The sequence below is a fragment of the Mobula birostris genome, chromosome 22, assembly GCF_030028105.1.
Source record: "Mobula birostris isolate sMobBir1 chromosome 22, sMobBir1.hap1, whole genome shotgun sequence".
Classification (NCBI taxonomy): Eukaryota; Metazoa; Chordata; class Chondrichthyes; order Myliobatiformes; family Myliobatidae; genus Mobula; species Mobula birostris.
Window position 1 is genome coordinate 5,502,142 of NC_092391.1, and position 15,891 is coordinate 5,518,032.

At 42.4% G+C, this 15,891-nt stretch overlaps 1 protein-coding gene and 1 long non-coding RNA gene across 6 annotated transcripts in view; one reads left to right on the forward strand and one right to left on the reverse strand.

Annotated features, from left to right (window-relative positions):
* Window positions 1-2,063, reverse strand: part of strbp (spermatid perinuclear RNA binding protein) — a 267,170-nt gene extending 265,107 nt beyond the window's left edge. For 2 of the 3 annotated variants that reach the window (XM_072239910.1, XM_072239908.1), the window contains exon 1: window positions 1,937-2,063. The gene's annotated coding sequence lies outside the window, so the exon portion shown is untranslated. Of the gene's footprint in view, window positions 1-1,730; window positions 1,748-1,936 lie in introns of those variants that run through there. The other variant, XM_072239909.1, reaches the window with a different exon arrangement.
* A 78-nt stretch (window positions 2,064-2,141) lies between these two features.
* Window positions 2,142-15,891, forward strand: part of LOC140186177 (uncharacterized) — a 79,041-nt gene continuing 65,291 nt past the window's right edge. For all 3 annotated transcript variants that reach the window (XR_011882804.1, XR_011882802.1, XR_011882803.1), the window contains exon 1: window positions 2,142-2,236. This is a non-coding gene — a long non-coding RNA (uncharacterized lncRNA). The remainder of the gene's footprint in view (window positions 2,237-15,891) is intronic.

The following is a 15,891-nucleotide window of genomic DNA, read 5'->3' on the forward strand; positions in this document are numbered from 1 at the left end:
ATGGCATTAAACAATCTTGATATGGATAAGTTGTCCAAAATGCACATTTTTAAATTTTCTCCATCTATAATACACATTTGAAATCATAACAGACAAGTGATTTTTGAATAGAAGAGTTATACCTTGAAACAAAGGATGAGTGCAATACGTGTGCGTGGCCTTGATTTCGATGAGCTCAACAATGAAAGTAGAAAGTGATCTGAATCCACTGCAGTTGCTGTTAAATATTTAGACACTCCAAAGGCACGGGGCTAGAATCTCCCAGTAAGCTTCACCAAGATGCCGATAGATCGCGCAAGTTTTATACATCACAAGAAAGCCCGGAGGAGTGACTGGCATGCACCCTGCTCTGGCACGAAAACAGAAACCTTTCACTTATTCCTCAACTGCATTCCAGTTAAACGCATCATCGGTATTTTGTATTCTAAATTTAATGCCATTTTACATAACAAACACCTACAGCATTGCTCGGCAACTGATTTGTACAGAATAATGTTTGGCTTAATTGGACCGTTCGCAACAAAGTAGACCGGTTCTGCAAAGTACAGACTCTATATAGCAACAGAATGCTACCTGATCACAGCCTTTAATCGTGGGAAAAAAAATGCAACTGCGTTTTGTGCATGCTTCCTTTTATACAGTTACGATGATTATTTTTGTCGAAAGGGTCAAGAAGACGAGGGGTCGAAGAAACGAGAGAGAGCTTTTGATTTGTCTTCCAAAGACAGATCAAAAATGCGAAAGCATTAGATGAATGAATTTAAACAAATCCCCAATTTTCATTGTAAGTCACTGCATTGTATCAAAATCAGTGCTCGTGTCGAACAATGTAACTTCAGTGCTATATTGAAAAACAGTGGACATCAGCAATCCAACGCGGATTTCACTTTTGTTGGCTTCCAGGTTAAACACATGATAAGTAGAAACACCTTATAAATTGATCCCTACAAGATCTGGCACGAAATGCAATCAGAATTTTCTACACAAAAGAAATACACGATCATCTTATCTCTCCTTTTCACCCTCTCCTCAACTGAATGAGGTAACGAGACAAAAGCTTTTAAACGGACCAGTGCCGTCCTTCATGTACATTTTGTTGTAACGTAGGGGCAAAAGAAAAACCACAACCTGGACACCGGGAATGACGAGGATCACGGTTACTGAACCCCTGTTCACGATAATGCGAAATAAATGAGCATTGATAAATGATGAGGGTGGGGGAAGAGACATATAAATGTATTCACTTTGCTCAACACCCCCAGGAGTTATTAATTCTTCCGTAGCTCCAATTTCCAATCTATCACTCATTATTCATCTTGCCCAATAGCTCAGATTTATTGAATGCTTCAATGTCATTGCATCTGCACCGAACAACTTCGGCCCAAAACAAAAGCCGCACACTGAGCCGTAAAGCTTCCTTCAAAATAAAATCTAACCAGATGCTTCTATCTTATGACGGAAACGACATCGAAGGCTTTGCAGGCTCCTCGCAGAAACGGCGAGCACCTTGTTAAAGAGCCACTTTACTCGTCAGAGGTCAACAGTTGTTGGGGGTAAATGCACAAAGCAACCAAGCCCAAGCACGAATTATAACCTAACCATAACACGCATGCAACAACAGGACATCTCCCAATCAACTCGAGCTCAAACTTGACTGAAGTTGTCCGCCCTTCGCCAATCTCCACAATAAAGATAAGGTTATTTATAAAAAGTGTAAATTCCCCACTCACACACAACTGAATCAGTGTCCTACACCGGACGGTTTTTGGCAGGAAGCGCGGGCAGTTACCACTGCGCATGCCCCGGCGGCACCGGGCAAACAGATCACTATTTAGCACCGCACCGGATGGTTCCATGCTAAAGACGGACACGTTACAACGAGAATCAACGGGGAAAACGGAGAGACATGCCATCATGGGCTAAGGGAGAGCCTTACCCGGATCAATGAGACGCGAGATTTCGAACAGATGGATTCATTCAGCCGGTAAAAGGATTAGAGCGCGCAGCAAAGCAAGCCGCCGAGTCCTCCAGTTCGCGAGGCAGCGCTCGCTCTGATTGCTTGTTCGCTCGTTCGCCCGCGCGCGCACAACTGCCACTCACGTGCGCTCGGCTATTGCCTCCCATTGGTGCGCGACCCGGGCTCCTAGGAGACGAGGCCTCCTGCACAGCGGAGGCCGGAGCAGCCTGGCTGCCGCCGCCGTTGTTGGCGGTGGGTGGTGTGGGCGACGAGACCAGGGTAAGCCGGGGGACCAAGGACTGGGCTATCACCCTCCCACTCAGGCACCGCCCGTGGGCGATCATCAGGGTCCCATCTTCCCGAAGGTAGAAGACCCCACGGTTTATGAGAACGAGGCGCTCCCATGGGTGGTCTAGTATCAGTGTAGATCAAAAGAAATCATGGGCTTCTGATCCTGAGCAGCTCGGGTAACGTCCACTGAAGATTAATTTTCCGCGGTCTGCGTATTTGTTGGCCACATCGGCATATATCATCGCTACCTGTCCTTGAGAAAGGACTATGTGTACCATCATAGTCATACACTTTCGGCCCAAATCATCCGTGCTGACCAAGATTCCCACCCAGGATAGTCACATTTGCCAGCGTTTGAGCAATATTCTTTCAAACTTTTCCCATTCGTGTATCTTACCCAAATGTCTTTTAAATGTTGTGATTTATACCCACTTCCTCTGGCAGTTCGTTCCATATACCCATCACCCTCTATGGAGAAGAAGTTGTCCCTCGGGTCTCTATTATATTTCTGCCTTTCACCCTAAACCTTGTGAAAAAGTCTGTCCATCCACCGCATTATTGCTCCTCATGACTTTTAATTGCTGCAGTTCCTCTGTTGAAGGCTATTCCACAATTGAGGAAGGAGGTCCAAGATTTAGCCCTGTGACAACGAAGGAATATTAATATAGAACAGTGCAGCACAGGAAGAGGCCCACAATCTACATACACAAGCACTGAATTAAACAAGTTGTCTTCTGCCTGTAGAAGATCCACATCCCTCTATTCTCTATATGCCCTAGTTTTAACAGTCTTTTAAAGGCCACTGTCATATCTGCTTCCACTGTTATCACTGCATTTTTCAAGAAGGATAAAGACTTGGTGAAGTACATGTTCAAAGTTCAATTTCAAAATAAATGTTATTATCAAAGTAGGTAGGGTAATAACTTACTGAACCTGATGACATTCCCATGCACCTGCAAGTATTGTGATACTTGGTGGTTGAGGTTATGGGTTTGGGAAGGCTTTCAGAGTAGCCTAGCTAGCTGAGTAATGTGGACATTTTGTAGATGGTAGCCTCTGTTTTGGAGTTTTAGGGTAATGGATGATGTACCTTAAGAAATAGGAGCAGAATTAGGCCATTTAGACAATCAAGTCTTTTGTATCATTCTATCATGGCTGATTTATTACTACTCTCAACCCCACTCTTCTACCTTTTCCCTGTAACCTTTGACACCCTTACTAATCAAGAACCTATCAACCTCTGCTTTAACTGTACCCATTGACTAGCCTCCATGGCAATGAATTCTACAGATTCAGTAACCTCTGACTAAATAAAATCCTCCTCATCGCTGATCTAAGATTGTCTTTGTATTCTGACCTGTGCCCTCTGGTCCTAGACTTCCCCACTCAAGTGAAGTGCTTTGGTTTTAAGGTGTTTGTATTGTTGGAACAGCACCTGTTCAAGAGTGCTCCTGATTTGTAGATGGTGAAAAGATTTTGGGATCCAAGATGAGTGATTCGCTGCAAAGTACCTAACCGCTTAACTGCTGTGCTGGCCATGTTACTTATATATGGTGCAGTCCAATTTCTGGTCTGGGGAGACCAGGTGTTGATGATGGATGGTACCTAGTGATGGTAATACCAGGAATAACATGGTCAGTGCCTGGCATACTTGCCACAGTCCATCGATTGCTAAGTGGCTGTCATGGTCTTGTTGAAAAGTTGCAAATAAAATTCAGTGCCGTGCAACACCCCCACTTGTGGTGGGAAAAAAGCCTAGACATGGCCATTATGAATTTTTTTTCAGTGATGTCCAGAGACTGAAATGATTGATCTCAAGCAAAATATGAATCCAGTTTTTTTTGTTGGTTTTCCTCTTGATGCCTCCTGTCTTCAGTTTCTCTGGGGCTCTTTAATGCAATTTTCTGCATTGTTGAGTAGATACCAGTGTTTTTTGGAATACTCTGCTCATTGATGTGGCTAGTTTTTCAGTTTGGGTATTTAGTACCACAGGTGGTGTCAAGTCTCATAACCTTTGCTGTATCCAGTTCTCTTTTTTTTCCTTGATATCCTACAGAATCGATCAAATTGGCTTATGTGTTGGTGAAATAGATAATCTAGTCAGCATTTCTGACTGAATATGTTTACAAATTCTTAAGCCTTTTCTTTAGCACTGCATCCTGGGCCCTGTCATCCTTGTAATTAAAAGCAGAAAATGCTGTTAATTGTCATTCAACCATACATATGAATACAGCCAAATAAAGTAGCATTCCTTTGGGGCCAAGGTGCAAAACACAGCACTGACAGATGTATAAAGCACATATGGGCATATACTGTAGTTACTGTAGCAGAAAAGCAAACAGTCACAAAAATAAATAATATAGTCCAAATCCCTGAGTGGCATGGCCTTTAGATTGATTTTACATGTGATGTTGTCTTGGAACCACGTTTCTACAAGAACAAAGTGTGATGATTCCATCAGGTATGAGCTAAACGTGGTTTCATGAGGTTGCAGATTGTGCTTGTGAATCGATGCCCCTCATCGATTCCAACTTTTGAGTCACCAGATCTGTTCAGGTTCTGTCAAATTTATCCTGACTGTTTTGCCATAGAGCAGAATGGAAAGTGAGCTCTGGGTAAAAGGAGGAGTTTTGTCTAACTCTAATTAAAGAATGTATGAGTTCGCTTTTACCAACATCTTCATGGTTTTCTTCCTGTTGTTCAATATGTTGGGCACCACGATAGCATAGCAGTTAGTGCAACGCTATTACAGCCTGGGGTGTCTGAATTCAGTTCTGGCATCTTCAGTATGTTGTCACGTTTTTTCTGTGAATGTGTGGGTTTCCTTGGGGTACTCCAGTTTCCTCCTACAGTCTGAAGACATATTGGTTAATAGGTTAATTGATCATTATAAATTGTTTGGTGATTAAGCTAGGATCAAATTGGTGGGTTGTGTGGCAAAATGGGCTGGAAGGGGACTCTTCTGCGCTGTATCTCCAAAGAAAGGGTAGGAATCAACATGGAGGGTTCCCAAAACTATCTTTTCTTCCCAGCTGTATGTGTCTTACTGGGCTGCCCCTCTGGCAATTCTGCCTTGCTGGTAGACATAGGCAGGCATTGAGAAGGAGGAATCCAGCACATTGTGAAGTCTGATTCTGTGACAGCAATCATGCAGAGCTGTACTTGATCAGTTTGTGCAACAATGCTCCCAATATAGAGATGGTTGTGAAGAGGACTGTCTGAAGGAATGACCTTATAGATGTGTCTGATACGCACAAGACCAATGAACTTGTGGTTTCCGTTGCATTTTTATGTTTACCTACTCAGTATTTGACTATTCAAAACTTGTCTCTTAACCAACATCACTAAATCTTGCAAACACGAGGAAATCTGCAGATGCTCGAATTTCAAGCAACACACATAAAAATTGCTGGTGAATGCAGCAGGCCAGGCAGCATCTATAGAAAGAGTGTATCTCTTCCTATAGATGCTGCCTGGCCTGCTGCGTTCACCAGCAATTTTTATGTGTGTTGCTAAAACTTGCTGGCCTTTCCCACTTTCTTATCTGACCATAAAACATAGGAGCAGAATTAAGCCATTTGGCCCATTGAGTCTACTTTGCCATTCAGTCGTGGCTGATCCTTTTTCCCCTTCCTCATTCCCTCTCCCAGACCTTCTCCCCACAACCTTTGATGCCGTGTGCAATCAAGAACCTATCAAGCTCTACCGTAAATACATCCAATGACCTGGCCTCCGCAGCTGCCTGTGGTAACAAATTCCACAAATTCACCACCCTCTGGCTAAAGAAATTTCTCCACGTCTGTTTTAAATGAGCACCCCTCTATCCTGAGTCCTCTGTCTAGGCCTTTCAATATTCAAAATGTTTCAATAAGATCCCCCCCCCCCATCCTTCTAAATTCCAGTGAGTACGGTCCCAGAGCTATCAAATGTTCCTCGTATGATAAGCCTTTCATTCCCAGAATCATCTTTGTGAACTCCTCTGAACCCTCTCCAATGCCAGCACATTGTTTCTCAGATGAGGAGCCCAAATCTACATAGGCAGGAAGAGGGATGAGGTCCTGAAGTGTGAGTTTCGAGAACTAGGCAGAAGGCTGAAGAACAGGACCTCGAGTGTGGCGTTCTCAGGATTGCTGCCAGTGCTACGTGATAGTGATGATAAGAATTGGAGGAGATGGCAGTTGAATGTGTGGCTGAGGAGTTGGTGCAGGGGCAGGCTTTTAAATTTTTGGATCATTGGGATCTCTTCTGGGGAAGGTGGGATCTGTACAGATTGGATGGGCTGCACCTGGACTCGACAGGGAGCAATATCCTTGCAGGTAGGTTTGCTAGCATGGTTCGGGAGGGTTTAAACTAATTTGCAAGGGGAATGGGATCCGGAGCAATAGAGCAGTGAAAGAAGTGCATGGAGTAAAGCCAGATCTAACATACAGAGAGGCTTTGAGGAAAGAGAAGCAGAATAAAGGGTGTAAAGGTAGGAAGGTAAAAGGGCTAAAGTGCGTGTACTTCAATGCAAGGAGCATCAGGAACAAAGGTGATGAACTGAGAGCTTGGATACATATGTGGAAGTATGATGTAGTGGACGTTACAGAGACTTGACTGGCACCAGGGCAGGAATGGATTCTCAATATTCCTGGATTTCAGTGCTTTAGAAGGGATAGAGAGGGGGGGGGTAAAAGAGGAGGAGGGGTGGCATTACTGGTCAGGGATACTATTAAGCTACAGAAAGGGTGGGTAATGTAGCAGGATCCTCTTTTGAGTCAGTATGGGTGGAAGTCAGGAACAGGAAGGGAGCAGTTACTCTATTGGGAGTATTCTATAGGCCCCCTGGTAGCAGCAGAGATACCGAGGAGCAGATTGGGAGGCAGATTTTGGAAAGGTGCAAAAATAATGGGGTTGTTATCATGGGTGACTTTAACTTCCCTAATATTGATTGGCATCTGATTAGTTCCAAGGGTTTGGACAGGGCAGAGTTTATTAAGTGTGTCCAGGACGGATTCCTGTCACAGTATGTTGACAGGCCGACTCGGGTGAATACCATAGTAGATCTAGTAGTAGGTAATGAACCGGGTCAGGTCACAGATCTCTCAGTGGGTGAGCATCTGGGGGACAGTGACCACTGCTCCCTGGCCTTCAGCATTATCATGGAAAAGGATAGAATCAGAGAGGACAGGAAAATTCAAGGCAGAGTACAAAGTAAATGGCAGGATACTTGGTAGTGTGGAGGAGCAGAGGGATCTGGGGGGTACATGTCCACAGATCCCTGGAAGTTGCCTCACAGGTAGATAGGGTAGTTAAGAAAGCTTATGGGGTGTTCGCTTTCATAAGTCGAGGGATAGAGCTTAAGAGTCGCGATGTAATGATGCAGCTCTATAAAACTTTGGTAGGCCACAGGTGGAGTACTGTGTCCAGTTCTGGTCGCCTCACTACAGGAAGGATGTGGAAGCATTGGAAAGGGTACAAAGGAGATTTACCAGGATGCTGTCTGGTTTAGAGAGTATGGATTATGATCAGAGATTAAGGGAGCTAGGGCTTTACTCTTTGGAGAGGAGGAGGATGAGAGGAGACATGATAGAGGTATACAAGATATTAAGAGGAATAGATAGAGTGGATAACCAGCGCTTCTTCCCCAGGGCACCACTGCTCAATACAAGGGGATGTGGCTTTAAGGTAAGGGGTGGGAAGTTCAAGGGGGATATTAGAGGAAGGTTTTTTACTCAGAGTGGTTGGTGCGTGAGTCAGTGGTGGAGGCAGATACACTAGTGAAATTTAAGAGACTACTAGACAGGTATATGGAGGAATTTAAGGTGGGGGTTTATATGTGAGGCAGCGTTTGAGGGTCGGCACAACAATGTAGGCCAAAGGGCCTGTACTGTTCTATGTCTAAAAATGTTCACAATATTCAAGGTAAGGCCTCACCAGTGCCTTATAAAGCCTCAGCATCATATCCCTGCTCTTGTATTCTAGACTTTTTGAAATGAGTGCTAGCATTGCATTTACCTTCCTCTCCACTGACGGTGCCCTGCAAGTTAACCTTTAGGGTGCTCTGCACAAGGAGTCCCAAATCCCTTTGTGTCTCATGTTTTTGGATTTTCTCCCCATTTAGAAAATAGTCTGCACATTTATTTCTTCTACCAAAGTGCATGACCATGTATTTTCCAACATTGTATTTCATTCGCCGCTTTCTTGCCCATTTTCCTAATCTGTCTATAAGTCCTTCTGCAGCCTTCCTGTTTCCTCAACACTAACTGCCCCTCCACCAATCTTTGTATCATCTGCAAACTTGGCAACAAAGCCATCTATTCCATCACCTAAGTCATTGATATACAGCATAAAAAGAAGCGTTTCCAACAACGACTTCTGTGGAATACCACTAGTCACTGGCAGCCAACCAGAAAAGGATCCTTTTATTCCCACTCACTGTCTCCTACCAATCAGCCAATGCTCTAACCATGCCAGTAACTATCCTACAATACCATGGGCTCTTAACTTGGTAAGCAGCGTCATGTGTGGCACCTTGTCAAAGGCCTTCTAAAAATCCAAATGTACAACACGCACTGCATCCCCTTTATCTATCCTGCTTGTAATCTCCTCAAAGAATTCTAACAGGTTTGTCAGGCAAAATTTTCCCTTGGGGAAATCATGCTGATGTTGTCCTATCTTGTCCTGTGTCATCAAGTACTCGCCTCGTCCTTAACAATTGACTCTAACATCTTCCCAGCCACTGAGGTCAGGCTAACTGGTCTATAATTTCCTTTCTGCTGCCTTTTTCCTTTCTTAAAGAATGGAGCAACATTTGCAATTTTCCAGTCCTATGGAACCATGCCAGAGTCCAATGATTTTGGAAAGACCATTACTAATGCCTCCACAATCTCTACTGATACCTCTTTCAGAACCCCACGGTGCAGTTCATCTGGTCCAATTAACTTGTGTACCTTTTAGGTCTTTCAGCTCTTTGAGTACCTTCGCCCTTGTAATAGTAACTGCACTCACTTCTCTTCCTTCGCACCCTTCAACACCTGGCACACTGCCAATTTCTTCCACAGTGAAGACTGATGCGAAGTACTCACTTGGTTCTTATGCCATATCTTTGTCCCCTGTTATTATTTCTCCGGCTTCATTTTCCAGTGGTCCTATATCGACTCTCATATTTTCTTATACACTTGTAAAAGCTGATTCTATCCACCTTGATATGTTTGCTAGTTTGCTTTCATATTTCATCTTTTTCCTCCTAATGGTTCTTTTAGTTGCTTTCTGTAGGCTTTTAAAGGCTTCCCAATCCTCCATCTTCCTGCTAATTTTTGCTTTGTTGTATTCCCTCTTCTGCTTTACTTCAGCTTTTGACTTCCCTTGTCAGCCATAGTTATGTTATTTTGCCATTTGAGTATTTCTTTGGTTTTGGACTACTTCTATCCTGCACCTTCCTCATTTTTCCCAGAAACTCGCACCATTGTTGCTCTGCTGTCATTCCTGCCAGCATCTCCTTCCAATTTACTTTGGCTAATTCCTGTCTCATACCACTGTAATTTCCTTTACTCCACTGAAATACTGCTACATCAGACTCTACTTTCTCATTCATATTGTGATCACTGCCTCATAAGGGTTCCTTTATCTAAAGCTCCCCGATCGCCTATGGTTCATTGCATAACACCCAATCTCGTATAGCTGGACTGTTAGTAGGCTCAAAGACAAGCTGCTGTACAAAGCCATCTTGTAGGCATTCGACAAATTCACTTGCTTAAGGTCCATTATCAACTGATTTTCCCAATCTACCTACATGTGAGAATCTCCCATGACTATCATAACATTGCCTTTTTGACATGCCTTTTCTATTTCCTGTTGTATTCTGTAGTCCACATCCCATCAGGGTCCTTTTACCCTTGCAGTTTCTTAACTCAACCCACAAGGCTTCAACATCTTCCGATCCTATGTTACATCTTCCTAATGATTTGATGTCATTCTTTACTAGCAGAGCCACACCAACCCTCTGCCTACCTTCGTATCCGTCCAATACAATGTGTAACCTTGGACATTCAGCTCCCAACTACAACTATCCTTCAGCCATGATTCAGTGATGGCCACAACATCATACCTGACAATCTGTGATAGTGCAACAAGATCATCCACCTTTTTTTTCATACTCCATGCATTGAGATATAACACTGAGTACTGTATTTGCTACCATTTTTGATTCTCCATCCCTATCCCAGGGTAGCAATCTAGAAATTATTACCCTGGAGGTCATTCTCAGTTTTCTACCTAGCTCTCTAAATTCTCTCTTCAGGACCTTTTTGCTTTTCCTTCCTATGTCATTGGTGCTAATATGTATGAAGATACCTGGCTGCTCTCCTCCCCCCTCCAAAATGCTGTGGACACGATCTGAGACGTCCATGGCCCTGACACCTGGGAGGCAACATACCATCTGGGTGTCGCGTTCACATCCACAGAATCCCCTGTCTGTTCCAATGTCTATTAAGTCCCTATCAGTACCATGCCTCCACCCCCCCACCCAACTTTCTCTTCTGGACCACAGATTCTCAGTGCCAGTAACCTGGTCTCCATGGCATTCCCCTGGGAACTTGCAGTGCACAAATTGGTTACAACATTGCAGCTCTTCAAAAAGGCTGTAAACTCTTTAGCTTCCTTGAAAAGAGCAAGAAAATGCTATACAAATGCAAATCCCTTGCTGTTGGACTGCTTGATGCTCAAACTACAGGTGAAGCCCAACACCAAGTACTGCTCTGGAAATAAAACCTAAAATTTTTGAAAATGTTGTCATTGTGGAGAGAGAGAGAGAGAGTTAATGTCTCAAGCAGATGACCTTTCTTTACACTGACAACAGGTGTTTTCAAATGAAATTTTCAAATGTGATTGGTGAAAGGAAATTATCAGAAACAGTACTATTTTTTACACTTTAGATGGAAGAAGCAACATTTATTTTGGTCATGAAAGGAAAATGCTGACAGCTTTCCTCGTCAAGTTTCTAATTTTCAAAATCCATTCACTTGGAGTATTGTGTATTTTTTAACTTGGTAATTAATGTTTGCATTTGTGTGCTTGATTATTTGGCGATTTGGGAAACAGGAAAGATTTCTAGTGTGGTGCCTGAGGCACAAATAGTTTGCTAAATGTCTGTGAGAGCAGGAAATGTATTTCACTCAAAAACACCAATCAAGCCATTACAATCTAGGAAAATCCAAATAGTTCAGAGTCAGTGCTGATTAATGTGCAACTACTTTTTGACCTATCAAATCAGGGAGGCAGTGATTTTTATCTGACATTCACAAATTACCTATAAAGTATACAGAGTCTTAACAGCCCAAGTTAAACAACTGCAGAATAATAAGAGATAACACCAGAGCTGCAACATTTTGTTGTTTTTTTTATCAAATGGCCTAATTCTGCTCCTGTGTCTTAGACCATAAGACAAAGGAGCAGAAGTCGGCCATTCAGCCCATCGAGTCTGCTCTGCCATTTTATCATGAGCTGATCCATTCTCTCATTTAGTCCCACTCCCCCGCCTTCTCGCCATAACCTTTGATGCCCTGGCTACTCAGATACCTATCAACCTCTGCCTTAAATACACCCAGTGACTTGGCCTCTACTGCCGCAAACTCTTACTGTCATAACTTAATTCAGGTTTAATATCACTGGCATATGTCATGAAATTCGGTAACTTTATGGCAGCAGCGCATGATAAATATAGAGGAAAAAAACAATATTGCAGTAGGTGTGTGTGTATGTGTATATATATATATATACATGTCTGTTAAATAGTTAAGTTAAAATAAGTAGTGCACAAAAAAACCCAAAAAAATGTAGTGGGTAGTGTTTACGGGTTCATAACTTTCTTCTTAGGTGCTCATTATCAGGGGTAAGTAGTTAAGGAAACTGCAATTGGTTCAACTTTTGCACAGGGGAAAAAAATACTACATATAACAATGTACAGGATCTGAAAAATCTTTTGAGTCTAAGTTCTGAGTCTCAGGACCACCATCAAAAAAGATAGTTGCAAAAAATATGCCTTTTAATTTCATGTTATCCATAGATCAATGTACATGCAAATCCTCATGCAAGACTCCCAGAAGGTTCATTTCCAAGTCAAGTCTGTGGTAAAGAAGGCAAATGCAATGTTGGCATTCATTTCAAGGGGAATAGAATATAAAAGCAAGGAGATAATGCTGAGCCTTTATAAGACACTATCAGGCCACACTTGGAGTATTGTCAACGGTCTTAGGCCCATATCTCAGAAAGGATGTGTTGTCATTGGAGAGAGTTCAGAGGAGGTTCATGGGGATGATTCCAGGAATGAAGGGGTTAACATGAGCATTTGGTAACTTTGGGCCTGTATTTACTGGAATTTGGGGGATCTCATTGAAATCTACTGAACGTTGAAAGGACTAGATAAGGTGGATGTGGAGAGAATGTTTCCTATGGTGGGGTATCCAGAACGAGAGGGCACAGCGTCAAAATTGAGGGCCAACCTCCTAGAACAAAGGTAAGGAGGAATTTTTTTAGTCAGAGAATAGTGAATCTGTGGAATGCTCTACCACAGACTGGTGGGGGCCAAGTCCATGGGTATACTTAAGGTGGAAGTTGATTGTTTCCTGGTCAGTCAGGCATCAAAGGATAGGGTGAGGAGGCAGGTATATGGGGCTGAGTGGGATCCGGGATCAGCCATGATGGAATGGCAGGGCAGACTCCATGGACTGAATAGCCTAACTCTGCTCCTATGTCTTGTGGTCTTGTCTGGAACACTGGGGTGGGGATGATAGTAGGAGGGGGGATCCTGGACAGGTAGATAGATCTGTGATATGGACATAGTTTTCTAATTAAAATTGTCAGTCTGTTCAATGTGTGTTCATGCTTTAATGTTACAGCAGCAACCTCAAAGGTGTCAATTGACATCACTGAAGCCAGAAGCTGAGTTTTCTCCTGCGCTTTGCATGGATGGGTGCAGAATAATATTTAGTGATCATTTTTGCAGCTCAACTCAATCCTGTAACAGGTGGAAAAAATGCACCGCACTGTGTTTGTGCCTTGGGAATTTTGGGAATTGAACTCCATGACTGTAGGAACCTCTACTTTCTTAAATGTTGACATAGATTGGGTATGTGCTTAAAACTTTGACAAACTTCTATAGATGTGCAGTGTAGAGTATCTTAACTGGTTATATCACAGCCTGCTATGAAAACACCAATGTCCAGAAATGGAAAAGCCTACAAGTGGTAGATGCAGCCCAGTCCATCACAGGCAAAGTCCTTCCTACGAATTCCACATATCTACAAGGAGCACTGCTTCAAGAAAGCAGCATTTATTATCAAGATCCCCCACTGTTCACGCGGTGCTCTCTTCTCACTATATCAACAGGCAGGAGGTACAAGAGCCATAGGCCCCACACCACCAGGTTCAGGAATAGTTATTAACCTACAATTGTAAGGCTTCTGAACCAGTATGGATAACTTCACTCACCTCAACACTGAACTGATTCTCCACCTACAGACTCTCTTTTAAAGACTCTACAACTCATTTCCTCAGTGTTATATGTTTTAAATTTGCACAATTTGTCTTTTGGGCAATGTATTCTGTACAGCTTTCATAAATTCTGTGAGATTTGTTTTTGTGCCTGTAAAAATGAATCTCAAGGTAGAGTATGGTCAGTATGGTGACATTGTAAGTACTTTGATAATAAATTGTCTTTGACTTTTAGTTTGGAATTAATTCTGTGAGATGTACTCTCAGTTAAGTAATTAGAAACATTGAAAAGAGCTAGCCTAGTGTAGAACTTCAAGTCTCACAACTACCAGTGCAGTGTCTAATGCTCTTATTTGCTCTGTTACTCTGATAATATTTTCTTAACCAATGGTCCCATCACCAAGAAAATCAAGGAAAGCGGGAGCCTGTAAGCAACTGGTCTGGAAGGATAATGACATTCCTTTATCACTGTGTGGTCTAAATCATGATACTTCCTACCAAAGAGCACAAAAGTTCTTTCACCCTAAGCGCCGAGAAAATGGTTCACCAGTGGCTCAAAAACTGGTTCACCAGTATCTTTGAGTGCTTGAGGATGAGTATTAAGTAATGACTGCTGGCAACATCTAGGTTCCATAATATGATCAACACCAGTCCTGATGAAGGGTCGCAGCCTGAAATGTCAACTCTTTTTCCTTTCCATAGATGCTTCCTGACCTGCCATGTTCCTCCAGCATTTTGTGTTGCTCCCTTAATTTGAATTCCTTTTTTAAAAAAAAACTAAGTAGTAAAAGATGTATCAATGAGATTGTAGCATTGCAAAGGTAAATTCACAGAAATTTTATTAGAAAGTAATTGAGGGTCATCTTGTCAGCAAAGTTTACTAGTATTGGAATGGACCACCATGATTCTTGATGGTGCTTTTATTTGCCACTCATTGGGCAAGTACCAAAACTCCATCCTCCATGTGTTGAATGGTGAATTCCCCCAGCCAGCAGGGAAACAGTGTGCTGAAGCTTACGGACCAACAGTGAAACTCAGACAGTAATTTCCTGATTTCCGCACTTAATTGCGCATGTGCGGACACTGGAAGTTGCCGTCTGGTTTACTCAGTAATAACGGTGAAAACTGATATACTCATAGATTTTATTACCACAGATTCCAGCCATTAACTAAGTCAAGCACAAAAGAACTGCTCTTATCCCCCACATCTACTGAAAGAGAACAGGAGATCGTATTTTATGTTCTTGCTAGGCACCAAGCAAAAGCTCAAAATCTCATAAATAGCACATATCATCTTAATGAGAGTGTTTTGTAACCATCTTCCACACCATGTTTCAACTTGCAGCAGTATCTGTCTGAGCTAGTATTCAACAAATGCTTGTGATTCAGTCCATTTTGCATAAAAATGCTTGATTTTAAAATATATACATTTTAGTGAAAGTTATATTACTAGACAGTTTTCAGCTTAAGTTATGTTAAAATCTTGACTATAGATAATAGGAAAAATGTGGAAGGGAAGACTGAATAACTAATAGCCAACCAACACCTGAATCAGGATCTAAGTCAGGTTCAATATCACTGACACGTCATCATTTTGTTGTTTTGTGGCAGCAGTGCAGTGCAATAAATTTTAAAAAACTATAATTTGATATATATAGTCCAAAAATAGTGAGATAGTGCTCATGGGTTCATTGACCATCAGAAATCTGATGGCAGTGGGGAAGAAGTTGTTACTAAAACGTTGGGTGTGTGCCTTCAGTCTCCTGTACTGTCCCCCTCATGGTAGAAATAGAAGTGGATAGCTGTTTGCAGCCAATGTCAGTCTGGCCTCATTGGAATGTGTAAATAGTAGCAGGCCAGCTGATATTTCTGCAGACAAAATGCCTCCTCTCATGAATCACTAAGTACAGAGGATACTACATCTCCCGAGTAGAGATGAATTTCTATATGGCAGTATCTATGTCTGGTGGCAGACCAGCAGCTGAGGAATATAAATGATGAAGGGAAACATTTCACAGACGCAGCCTAATTTAGCATTTGCCAACCTTGTAATAGTGTCACTTTTATAATCATATAAAAGGGGTGTAAATGAACAATTTCTGTAACCACACACAAAATATTGGAGGAACTCAGCAGGTCAAGAGAGAAAGAAACAGTCAACGTTTCAAGGT